This window comes from Mus pahari, chromosome 3 (genome assembly GCF_900095145.1).
Source record: "Mus pahari chromosome 3, PAHARI_EIJ_v1.1, whole genome shotgun sequence".
Taxonomy (NCBI): Eukaryota; Metazoa; Chordata; class Mammalia; order Rodentia; family Muridae; genus Mus; species Mus pahari.
Genome location: NC_034592.1, coordinates 863,560 through 875,998, shown reverse-complemented (window position 1 = coordinate 875,998; position 12,439 = coordinate 863,560). Strand labels below are relative to the sequence as shown.

The following is a 12,439-nucleotide window of genomic DNA, read 5'->3' as shown; positions in this document are numbered from 1 at the left end:
TATGACGCAGCACAAGGCAAGGCCTGGGCCAAGTAGTGGGAGTGGGTGGGTAGATGAGCAGAGGTGGGGGGAGGGTATAGGAAACTTTCGGGATAGCATTTGAAATGTAAATAAAGAAACTAATAATAATTTAAAAAAAAAATATATATATATATATATATATATGTAGCAGGTAACTATAAATCTTCTCTACAAGAACTATAAAGCCTACTGATGCCTTTCCATAAAATTCTTCTTTTATACTACGTAAATCACACATTACTACTAACAGATGAATGAAATCAAATGACTTTACATCCCAGAAGTTCCAGACTGCTAAGTATCTGTTACACTTTACACTGCTCATAAGAATAAGCCAGAAGTAAGGTACACATAGTGACAGCTCCATTAGCCCTCAACTAAGACATTTCAGGGAAGCCAGTCAATACTATCATTTCCTAGGAACTGTGAACATGATCCATGATCTATCGATGTACATGTGTATGGACATATAGTTTAACAGCAATTTCTGGTCATTATAGTAGAAACACAGAAACTATTCTGAAGGTTTAGTTTCAAGCAACAAATAAATGTTTTATTATTAAGTAGGCAGTGATGTACAGTTTTAAAAAGTCAATATAATAATCCACTTGGGTTTTGTTAATGTTTTATGAATGCCTGAAAAAAATGTTTGATATTTTTCTCATTGCTGTTTTGAATTGACATTAGGTGATACATGAGCATTTTAAAATGGTTTAATCGAGTATTTATTTCATTCTATTCCAGGAAAATATATAATAAGTGCAATTGTGTGGCAATTTCATATATATTAAGGTAAAGCCATAGTTAAATAGTGGATTGGCTGACAAACAAAATATAGAAATAATAGTCACTTGAAGGTGATAGGACAATGAACCTAGTTTCATTGGAATGGGTAAAACTTGCATTGTTTGTGAAAATTCAGACTGTCAACATGTCTACAGCATTTTATAAGATTCATTTTCAAGCCTGTTTCAGAAGTAACTACCAACACTGCTTCTAACTCATCAGAAATATAATCTTGACTTCTATCTAGGCAGAGAAAGCTATTATCCAATTTCAACTCTCAGACCTGTTCATTGATCCTATAATTGTGGACATTATTTTAAATGATATTTGTTTAAAGACATAAATATGACATATGGTTTAACGAATATGGATTAAGGCATTATTGTCAGACACAATAGAGTTACTTATTAAGCTTTATAATATTTATAGACTAAAACTCCAAAGTTTTGTCCATCATTCTCTGTACAGAAAGTACATACAAGAATTTGCTGGAGTGTCTGAGGGTGAGAGTATAACACAGTGGTAGGCATGGTCTCTCCAGCACCAAAAATAAAATCAAAGAGAAAAAAATCAAACAAAATATAAAAATGCTGTGAAACTATTGCGTTGAAAGTAGTAAATAATATAAACTTATTTTGGATAGGGTGTTACAAACAAAAATGTAATAAAATGGAAACATTCTTACACACACATACACACACACACACACACACACACACACACCCTACAATGCCATTATATTGTATTTTCAATAACATATTGCAAAATTCTAATTATCTTTTAACCATACTATAGAAAAGACAAGTAGTAGTATAGACTCGTGAAGATTCTCACTGTAACAAAATTGAAGATGTTCTTACATATAGCACAAGTCTAATGGTTAATTGAAATTTGATAGAAGAGAAATCTACAGACCCTTCAAGAAAAGTAATTTATGCCTGGAACTGTTACTTTGAACTGTTTTCCTCTGTCTACCCCATAGACTTATAAAGAAAGAGGGAAAAGGTCCTGTTGAGGAGAGTGAAGGGTGACTAAGCCAGATAACACTGCAATACTGAGCACAGGAGTGGTGCGTCCCCTTCTGCCTCACCAATGGCACAACAAAGTCTTAGTAATGCCAGTAGTTGAAGTAGAAGATCCTACGTTACTAAGGAACTGAGTTGCTACAAGATATTTAGTTCAGAGGAGAAAGAACTACCCTTGAGAATGTGTTTGACTGAGTGGTAATGAATCAAGTTCAAAGCAGCATCACTGGGACCAAACATAGGGCATGAGAAACAGGAGACCCGTGAGGGCCAGTGGGCATTTCTCTCTACACGTGGAAGACCTTGGAGTACGAAGCAAATGACAGAAGGGGACTGGGCCTCAGAAATATCACGCCTCTGAAGAACACACTCTTGCCTAACGTCAACCTCTTAGATTGCTCTTCCTACATCAGAGGCTAGTTTTTAGACACAGCCCTGGGCAGAAAGCTCAATGGTTGGGATGGTGGTGAATGAACAGGCTGCTAAGTCAAAGGCTGAATTCAAGAAACCACATCCCGAGACTCTGAAAAGCTAGCAGAAGCGTACTGAGTTGTGGAAGTCAGGGACATCACATTTAGCTATGAAAGGCATTTTCAGAGCCTCCTTACATAAGGGTTCCAACGGTGCTTTCTAGGTGGACCTGCTGGTAGTGTGTACTGGTTACACACTCTTCATTGTTGTGACCTGACCAGAAGCAATGAAGAAAAGGAAGAAACTATTCTGGCTCGTGGTTTGAGGGTGCAGCCCTTTATAGTGAAGAAGGCATGCCGGGAGAATCGGGAGGCAGCTGGCGGCATCGAGTCACAATCGGGAGGCAGAGAGAGATGAATGCGGGTGCTCAGCTTACCTTCTTCGCCTTTACCTCTTTTTATTCAGTCTGTGACCCTAGGCCAGGAGATGGTGCTGCCCACATTCAGGGTATGTCTTCCACACTTAAACTTCTTCAGAAATTCCCTCAGAGAAAAAAAAATCTTGTACGCCTACTAGGTGATCCCAGGCTCAATAAGGTTGAAAAGGACAACTGACAGTCACAGAACTAAAGCCATCATTCTTATGTAAGAATTATTTAACTTACGCATGTGAACTTCATCTCATTCAGGCTCGTAAGTATCATATCTTGTATCACTGAGGGCTACACATATCATCCTTTTCCTTTCCCCTCCATTTGTTTTCTATTTATTTACTTAGGCCCAACCTAGCCTAGAATTTACTATGTGCCCAAGAGCACATTTGATTTAGAGAAAAATAATTGGATAAAAAAAAGCTTGCAAATTACTAAAAAAAAAAAGGTTGCTAAAGGCATAAAGTTGACTATAATATAATATATATATAATATATATTATATATATTTGACTGTCTAATAAATTCTGCATAATTCACTGAATGGTATTGCTTCATTTTTATCTAATTATTTCAATGTTAAGTCACAAGCATAAAGTTTCCTTTCAAATAACATTCAAGAGAAGTTCCTGAATAAAGGACACTCCAGGGACTTGCATTCATCACTTAGCAACTTGCATTTGATAAAGAAAATTAGTCTAAAGGTGACCATTTCACAAAACCATTACCATAGGACACTGGAATTATCCTGTCCCCCAGTATCCACACATTTGAATTTCTGACCCACAGTGCCTCAGAACAAAAGTACTTATGGAAAGGGTCTTACAGAGGGACTTTGCGGAACGATCGATGTTGCCAAGGTAGCACTAACCCAATAGGATGGGGTGTTTTCATAAGAAGATATCAGCACACAGACATGCAGAGGGGGAGGGGACAATGCACAGACACAGGAAGAAGTCTGCCCACCAAAGAGAATGGCCCCAGGAGAAGACAATCCAGCGGAGACATCTAATCTCTTGATTGTGCGGAAAAACTATTTCTGTTTTTTAAGCCACCCAGTTTGTGGTATTTTGTTATGGTAGAATGAACAAACAAATGTAGTCCAATACTGGGGGACATGTAATCTAAACTACAGAAAAGCCCTTTAGCTATTCCTAGAGGTCAAGAGTTCTATAAATGGAGTGGTGATGTTGTAGGAAAGGCAGGCCAGACTGTGTCATTCAATGTAACACAATGTGACAGATTTTGATGGCATCAGGTGGGAGTTGAAGGCACAGTTTTAGACAAAATAAACCAGGAAGCTAATTAGAAAGTTAAACAGCTATCACATAATGTAAGTATCAGTGGTATGATGGGAACTGGCCAGAACCGGGGTGAGGACTGTAGGCTTTTAGAGACAAGACTGAAAGCATTTAACTTCCCAGATGTGTGAGCTACTAAGGAAAAGGAGGTGCTAGCAGTGTGATGGGGTGAGTGAGAAATAGACTTGAGAGTTCAGGAAAATACGTGTGTTTTAAAGATCAGTACATATATAGTTTGTATATGGAGTTAATAGTAAGCAACATCAGGATAGAAATTTTAGTTGATTCTCAATAATGAAAATTTTTTGGAGGCATGGTTTAAATACACAAAAGAGTATTAAATTAACAACAATATTTACCAATATTCTGTTCAAAATGCTCTTCAAACACCAAATAATTACCCAATTAAGCCACTGTAGGATAAACTGTTACTACTACAGATTTAGTGAAAAAGACTAATAATTATTATTTTAACAGTTTCTGTGAAGTAAGACAGTGTTTACTGTATAGAACTAAGCACTCCTCACACCATCTTAATGAGGAGGGAGCAGAAGAAACAAAAGGCTGATTATCTACATGAACTCAGTTAAAAAAAAAAAAAAAAAAAAAAAAAGAGTTGCTTAAGAACCAAGAGCCATGGCTTGTAGCAGAGAATTTAATATGCAAAGCTGAGATCAAAATTGGCAGAAGGCTATTTATGAAAATTGTCAATACTGGATATCACAGACTGACAATAGAGAATCTTTGGTCATTCCCTGAACAACATAATTCATCACAACAGTGCTCGGGGCACTCACGTCCAAGCAATCTATCACCACCATATCACTCGTTTGAACACAAGAAGGGGGAGTGTTGATGTTTGACCCCTAGGGAGGATGGATTTATAGCTGGCAACCCTCAGAGTGCAGTCAGGCCTTGCCCAAAGCAGACTCTTCCTGCTTCACTTCTGTTTAAGTTCCAGCCAAGGCGAGCACAGTGCCTACAGGATCCAAGGAGCAAAGCCCAGAGCTGATACTCTCATATCCAAGTAAAGGTAGTCAGGGAATCGTATTTTAAATGGCCTTTAAACTGCATGGGAAAAGTAATATTAGTCAATGGTGAGTACACATGATTCATTTCAACTGTCCTTTGATGACGAATCAGTTTTGGAAATGTATCCACTGATAACTACATTTGGGAAGGACTTGCTCTTCACAATTCATCTGTTATTCTTCCCTATTGGAAAATGCAGCAGCATGCTAAATAAATAAATTATATATATACACATATATGTGTGTGTGTGTGTGTGTGTGTGTGTGTGTGTGTGTGTGTGTGTGTGTGTGTTCATATTAAAATGGGAGCCTTGATTTCTACCCTTACTGGGTATTGAGTCTGTATGTATTTTTACTTCAACCTGGTTATGCTTGCAGAATATAACTAAGCATCTAAATGCTGTTCTTTCTACCTCTGTTTACAATCATGAAGGTGACTAGGGCACTGTGGGACCCAGTGAACCCATCATTCTCCCAACACTGGAATGAACAACTGTCACAAGAAAAGCCTTGTACAGCACCTTCCACGAGGCTCTCTGGGTATCTGGTAAATTGGGTACTGAAATTCCTGGATGCATGGGGCTCAAACCTCCTGCAGTCTTAAAGGCAAGACTATCTGGGTGAGGGTGCAGGAACACAGTCTCCAATCCCAGAGGTCAAAGACAACAAAAGTGTATTTGCAAACCACTTCATATATCTAATACTATGTGACAAAACAAGTTGTCAACTTGATAAGAACCTAGAACTGCTTAGAAGACAAGGCTCCAGGCACATTTGTGAGGAATTAGCTTGGTTCAATGAGTTGCGGTCCATGCCTAGGACTATTTTGATGACCCTTCCTAGAAGTGCCATCATTTCTTTGGCTAAGATGCTGACTGAGCACCAGCATCTGTGATGTTCTGCATACTGACCATAGTTGCAATGCAACCTGGGATCCTTCTGCCATGCCTTCCTCACTGTGATATAAAGTATCCTAAACTCTGAGCCAAAAGGAGCCCAGCTTTCCTTCAGTTGCTTTTTCCAGGGTGCCTCAACAATGAAACTAAGCAATTCTCAGAGAGTAACATGTGGCTCCATGAATCTCTTTCATCTTAATCTTGCTCTGTGAGGGTGTTTCCAGAGAAGAGAAACTGATGGGCGAGCCTGCCCTGAGTGTAGGCAAGCAGACTTTCACTGGCTAGGGTCATAGACTGAATGAAAGGAAGAAAGGGGAAAGAGAGCTGAACGACAACATTCATCTCTCTACTTCCTGACTGTGACCACAACACAACCAGTTACCACATGTTTCCATTGCCATGCCTTCTCTGTCTCAATGAACTGTACCCTCAAACTATGAGCCAAAAAGGAAGAAGAAAAGCCTCCACCTGCGGCAGGATTTTCCCTGTCCAATTATAGTAGGGCAGCAGGAGGCCTGTGATTGGACAGGGTTAAGAGCTGGCAGAGTCAGAGTGTCTTTGGAGAGAAAAGAAGGCCAAGATGGAGGCAGATGCGAACCAGCGTGGCTGTAACCAGCTACAGGTAGTTATGATATCATAAGATTAGAATAATTTGGATAAAGCTTTTATCACCATCAATTGGTTCTGAAATGATTGTATTGGCATCTTGTAATTGAGAATTTATTGATACATAAATCTGATTGGTTAATTATAAGCTTTAAGAGTTAATTATAAGTTTTAAGAGTTTTCATTCTATCAGGTAAATGGGTGCTGTGATGGCTGACTGTGGGGTGGACAGTCATTGAGTGGGGCTGGCAGCAACAACTCAGGAGCTCTGGTCCAGAGAGACCACCAAGTTGAGATCACCCAGCTGGAGCCATGTGGCCCACTGGGGCAGAAAGTTGCTCTATGTAGTGTGGGAACTTGCTGTGATTTTTAATATTTCCTGAAACATCCTCCTTTAACTTGCTTCTTGTCTGGTATTTGGTCAAAAAGACAGGAAAAATGAAACCTACACATTACAGGTCTTACTATGAACCACATCTCTTCTATCTTTTCCCCTACTGGTCCAGCTTTTTAGTCATTATTAGCCTGAATATCTCGGTTTTTGACGTGACAAACTAAGACTAATCTTTGACTTTCCCTGTTTTCTTTCCCAACCACACTCAACAGCAAGTTGAATGGAATCAAATCTAAACTACTCAACAAATGCACTCATTCAGTAAATCCTTAAGAGCCTCATTTACATGTGACATAACATCAGTCAGGAGAAAACAGCAGTAAAGGCAACCTGAAAAAACAAAAAACAACAAACAACAAAAAAAGATGCAGTCTCTTTCCTAACTGCGGTGACACATACCTGAAGCCCCAGCTCACAAAAAACACAAGGAGACTTGAGCCTTAGGCCAGCTTGGGCTACATAGTAGAGTACCAAACATCAGGGGCTACATAGAGAGATCCCAGCTCTCTCATGCATACTACAGTCCTCAAAACAAGATGTTCTTATAAGAGGAAGTAAACAAACAACAAGGTTATAAATACAGTGTGCTGTGTGGGAGTTAGCAATATGGGGGAAGGAGGTCATCAGAAAGACAATGAATGCTAAGTCAAAAGAGGGCACGGTGGGGTCAAAATAAACATGGCGAAGCTGTAGCGATCGTGTGACACTCCACCTCCACCACCACTGACTTCACCAGAGCCATCCTCAGCAACTGTTTGTTCTTCACTATACCCATCTTCATGTCATTCCTCTATGCCATGATGAACACTGACAGACATAGCCCTTTCCAAATGGTACAGATCCCTACCTAACCTGCTCCCAGCTGAATCTCCAACTTCATTTTGAGCCAGATGCTGAAACCTTCCAGAAGTTCCTAGAACTGTCAGATTTGTTCATGCCTCTCCTGCCCTCGTAGGTCCCAGTAAAGGAATATCCCTAAGTCCTCCTGATCTTCCTACATCTGAATCTTAAGTTGGTGAGGCCATTCCATCAGCAAACCTAAAGCACACACTCTGCTCTTACCCAGACCAGCCCCCTACGTACAGGTTGTAGCTGTGCACTAATTTAATCTGATATTAATATATATATTTGTTTGGTGGCTCCTTCACTCCCAAACAGAATATAAACTCAAGAGTCTGCTGCCTTTATTTGTCTTGCTCTCATTATAATCCCCAGGACTATTCAGGCACAGAGTACATATTTATTGACTGAATAAAGTAACCCTTCCTGGCCACCTTGTAATTTCAACACCAGATGTGACCAAAACACCATTAACTAAAAGCAGTATCTTATTTTCATAAATCCATAGAGTATTAGGTTGAGTAACAACTTGGAGATCAATGACGTCTATGTGCCTAGGAAAGGTAAGCAACTTGTACAGTGACTACAGAGCTGGAACCAGAGAGAGCCCTCATAGGTCCAAGTTCTTCAAATCAGCAGCCATTTCCTTTCTCTTTAAAATAAGATTATTTTATTCTTTTCTTGTTGGGGGTTGCACACTGGGCTTTGTGCATGCTAGGCAGGTGCCGCACCCAAGTCTTTTAAAAAAAAAGTTCTGTTTTGTCACAAAGTCTTACTCTGTAGGCCAGTCAGGCTTGGAACTTGAAATTCTCCCTCCTTAGCCTCCTGAATAGCTGGTATAGGTGTACCAAGCCAGAAGTGATTCTTATGTTGTATCCCAGCTCAAGATGTATATGTTGGAGGGAGGACGTGCCAATAACATTCAAGGTGGAGATAGTCCAAGAGCTAAGAGGACAGGCTTTGGAGTCAGAAACAAACAAAACAAACCGCACTCCTCCAAACGCCTTCCAGCTGCATGGCTTGAACATTCTGTACCTGATTTTGCTCATCCATACCATGAAGCCATCTGGCAAGGCTGTGTAAGTAATTAGAGTTCAGGTAAATTTCAAAAAAATAAGTACTTGGACATCCCTAGGATTCAGGAACCAGGAACAGAAATAAAATCGGTTTCCTCTTTGACTCCAAAAACTACATATAATATGTTTTAGTTACTTTGATAATTGTAAAGTAAAATCCAGCCTCTGTAAATAAAAACATAATTTCATAAAGACACACTAGCCGAATCTGGTGTTCAAATTATCTTTTTGAACATTGTTATCTGACTGATTGACAGTCAGAAATAGTCTGATCTTTTTCTTTTTGTGCACACTGCGATTCTCTCTCTCTCTCTCTCTCTCTCTCTCTCTCTCTCTCTCTCTCTCTCTCCATACCTCCTTATCTCCTCGCTTCTTCCCTTCCCTTTTTCTTTTTTTGGAGGGAGCTGGTTATTTATAGAATGGCACCAGGCCTCAAGGATGCTGTTGGACATCCTTTCTGTCTATGTAAACTAAAATGGAATGGTCCAAGTGGTTGTCTAGTCCCCAGGGCCACTCTTACTCTTTCTTTGTCGCAAGGAAAGCAGGAGACCGTGAGTACAAAAAGTAAACGCTTGTCAGTCACTCCATGTCAGAGGAGATTTGAAGATATCCGCCCTGGTAGGTATCACTGTATCTAAGGCATCTTTACAGCCACCACTCAGAATCAGGGCCGCACAAACTTTGCTCAAATATCTAAGGAATCACATTTAAGTGTTGCAATACAGCTACGAGAAGGTAAATAATACAGGAGAAGGAGGACTCGTCTGTTAAAGTTTGTTAAAGAAACCGGAGCAGGGAACAGACGCCTCCACCTTCCATTTCAGCCCATGTAGGGAGAGCACAGCTGCTCCAACAGGTCCCTAGAGCTCAGCAGTCAGACAGAACCGAGCAAGTAAAGCACGGGGACACGCTCAGGCCTCGAGCTTTCAAGTCGGACTTTGGGAGACCTGAGGTTGGGGGAGATCAGCGCCCTTTGAGCCTAAGTCAGTTCTCCAAGGCCCGAGCTCCTGAAGCCAGGCCCCATAGTCTTTGCAACTCCGGTACCTTCAGAGAAAGGTGGCGGGGCTACCGTGCAGCTTTCCCTTTCCCAGGGTGCCGCTCCACGTGGCTGCTTGCAGGACAAGCCCTGAGTTCCAGGCCTAAGTCCTCACCTTTCCTACCGGGTCCACAGCTACTTAACCAGCTCCGGGGCTTCCTTCCTCCCGCGTTCTGCGCCGCCTTCTCCCCCGGGAACTTGAGCTAGGTCGGCTTCCCCTCCCTTTCGGTTGTCTCTCTTCCACCCCCACCCCAACCCCATCACCGCCTCACCCTACCGCTGTCCCCTCCCTCCGATCCTCCCACTTTGCCTGGCCACTAGCCTTTTCCCCGCCCACTGACCCTAAGTCCCTCCCACTCAGGCTTAAAACCACTCCCTGCGAGCCCACGCCAGCTCTGAGATCCTGCCCATTAGGTTTCTGCTCTGCCAGGCAGGTTTTTAGGTCCAGGCTGAGCTCCCACCAGCTGGAGGCCCTACTCTGGAGCAAGCCTGAAGTTTGCAGCTAAACTGCTCTCAGAGGCTGAGTTAAGAGCCCACCCAGTCTACATCCTAATTATCCCTTTTCTCTTTGGCTCAGCTGATGTGAAATCCCCAAGGAGAAAGTAAGCTACTGGACTTTTTCCAGGTCTCAATTTTCTGAAAACCAACCTGGAAATACAGACTCCTTAAGTAATTTTTTTTATTGTGTCCTCCAAGACAAGCACTGCCAATTTGATGTCATGCTGCGTTTTGTATCCCTATGATTAACACAGGGAATTCTGGCTTTCTCTCTTTTGTTGATTGTTTTGTTTTGTTTTTCGTTTTCCGGGACGTGCTTGCTGCATTTCAAACTACAGTACTAGAGCACCTGAAGCAACGCTAGTACTTGGCATCACTGAACCAGGCTCAGTCAATACACACTAGTCTGCAGATCATGGTCTTAGGAGCCGCTGTCACGATACAAAGTCTTACCTGTCTGCATTGAACTCCCATTTCATTTTAATCTGAAATCTGAGGAAAAGAGGAAGAACTTAGAGCAGTCATTTCTAAGGATGACAGGTTTAGCTAAGAATCAATGGCTTATGAAGGCAGTTCTGTTACACTTGGAAACCAACCTGTTTCTGCTTAATGTTTAAAAGTAGAGTTTTATTTGTTTAAAGGTTGTTACAATGTTTTGTGCGTAGGTGAAAGCCGTTTTCCTCGGAATTCCTTTCACTATATGGTTCTGGGATGGAATTCAGGTCATTTGACTGGATGGGCAAGTCACCCTTATCTGTGAAGCCATTCTGCAGGTCCCTGTGCTGAATTTTCAAACAACCTATATATGGCATTTTTCCCCCCTCTGATTACAGACAAGGAAACAGACTTAGAGAATGCTCTTCAAGTTCGAGGCCAGGACTAAACTCTAGGTTAATTATATCAATCATGGTACCGTACCTTCTTAGGGAGCCCTGATTGGAGGGCAGAAAATACTTTTATTCAAGTCAGAAGGAAGGAAAGAAAGGAGAAAAGTTACACAGTTCCCTTCTCCTTCTTTCCTCCATTACGTCTCTTTTTAAGCAAAGCTACAGTAGGAGAAGCCCTTAATAAGGGGGTTAGTAAGGGGCAGATATTGAGAAAAATGTAGCTAGGTAAATCCTAGAATAAACGTAGGGTCTCAAACTAAGAGAGGGGAGAATAAATGTAGAAGTTAGGAAGAGCAGAATGCCCTCCCATGAGTAAGTCTCGCCTGTGGGAACTGGGAGACTTGAATATTGCTCCCATGAGTGGGGCTCACACTGAGATTATATAATGAATAGATGGGTCGAGGGGTGCTTCTGGAGTGATTTCAGTGCTGCCTACCACTGTTCATTCCTCACACGGTAACCATGAAACCGTATAAAAGTGTGCCTGACAATGGATGTTACGGAGAGGCCTAAGAGTCCATTATTTATAATGTTCTGTATTTTAGCAGTCCATGCTGCCAGGGATGAAATTATGCACAAGGTTCATGTTAAGAACTGACTTCAGTTTTTTCCTTTATGGAAATGATGAAGTTCTCTACCACCCACATTAAACCCATTGAGCAGCATTCAGATTTCACGTGTGGACTCTTTCTTCTGTGGCTTTTACACCTTAAAAAGGCTGTGTTAAAGGAGAATGACCATAGGCTTTCCTTATTGTTAAGGGAAACATGAAATTGCAAATTAATATGTGAACCATTTATTTATAAACACCCCTCCCCTCGGCAAGGTGAGACCATAGACAACTGTGAAACACTCTAGCATGTTGGTTCTGACTATATATTGTTGTCTTGATGCATATTGTGTGTCATTTGTATGCTGCTGCAAGTTAAATAACAAATAATGTCAAAGTTTAAAAATAAATTAAATAGTGGCTAGAGAGATGCTCATCTATTGCTCTTGTGGAGGACCCCAATTCAGTTTCTAGAACCCAGGTTGAGCAGCTCACAGCTTCATGTAACTCCAGTTCCAGAGGCTCCAACATCATTTTCTGACTTCCTTAGGCACCTTTACTGACACGTACAGACCCATACACAGTCACATATATGTAAGTAATAAGATATTCATTTACTATGATTTCATATATAAGTATTGTATTTACATTA

The 12,439-nt window shown here is 41.1% G+C and overlaps 1 protein-coding gene across 2 annotated transcripts in view; it reads right to left on the bottom strand.

The window, feature by feature from the left end:
• Positions 1–10,114, bottom strand: part of Pter (phosphotriesterase related) — a 70,311-nt gene extending 60,197 nt beyond the window's left edge. Inside the window, exon 1 of one of the 2 annotated variants that reach the window (XM_021192567.2) lies at positions 9,968–10,114. The gene's annotated coding sequence lies outside the window, so the exon portion shown is untranslated. Of the gene's footprint in view, positions 1–9,860; positions 9,906–9,967 lie in introns of those variants that run through there. The other variant, XM_029536109.1, reaches the window with a different exon arrangement.
• Positions 10,115–12,439: the final 2,325 nt, after the last annotated feature.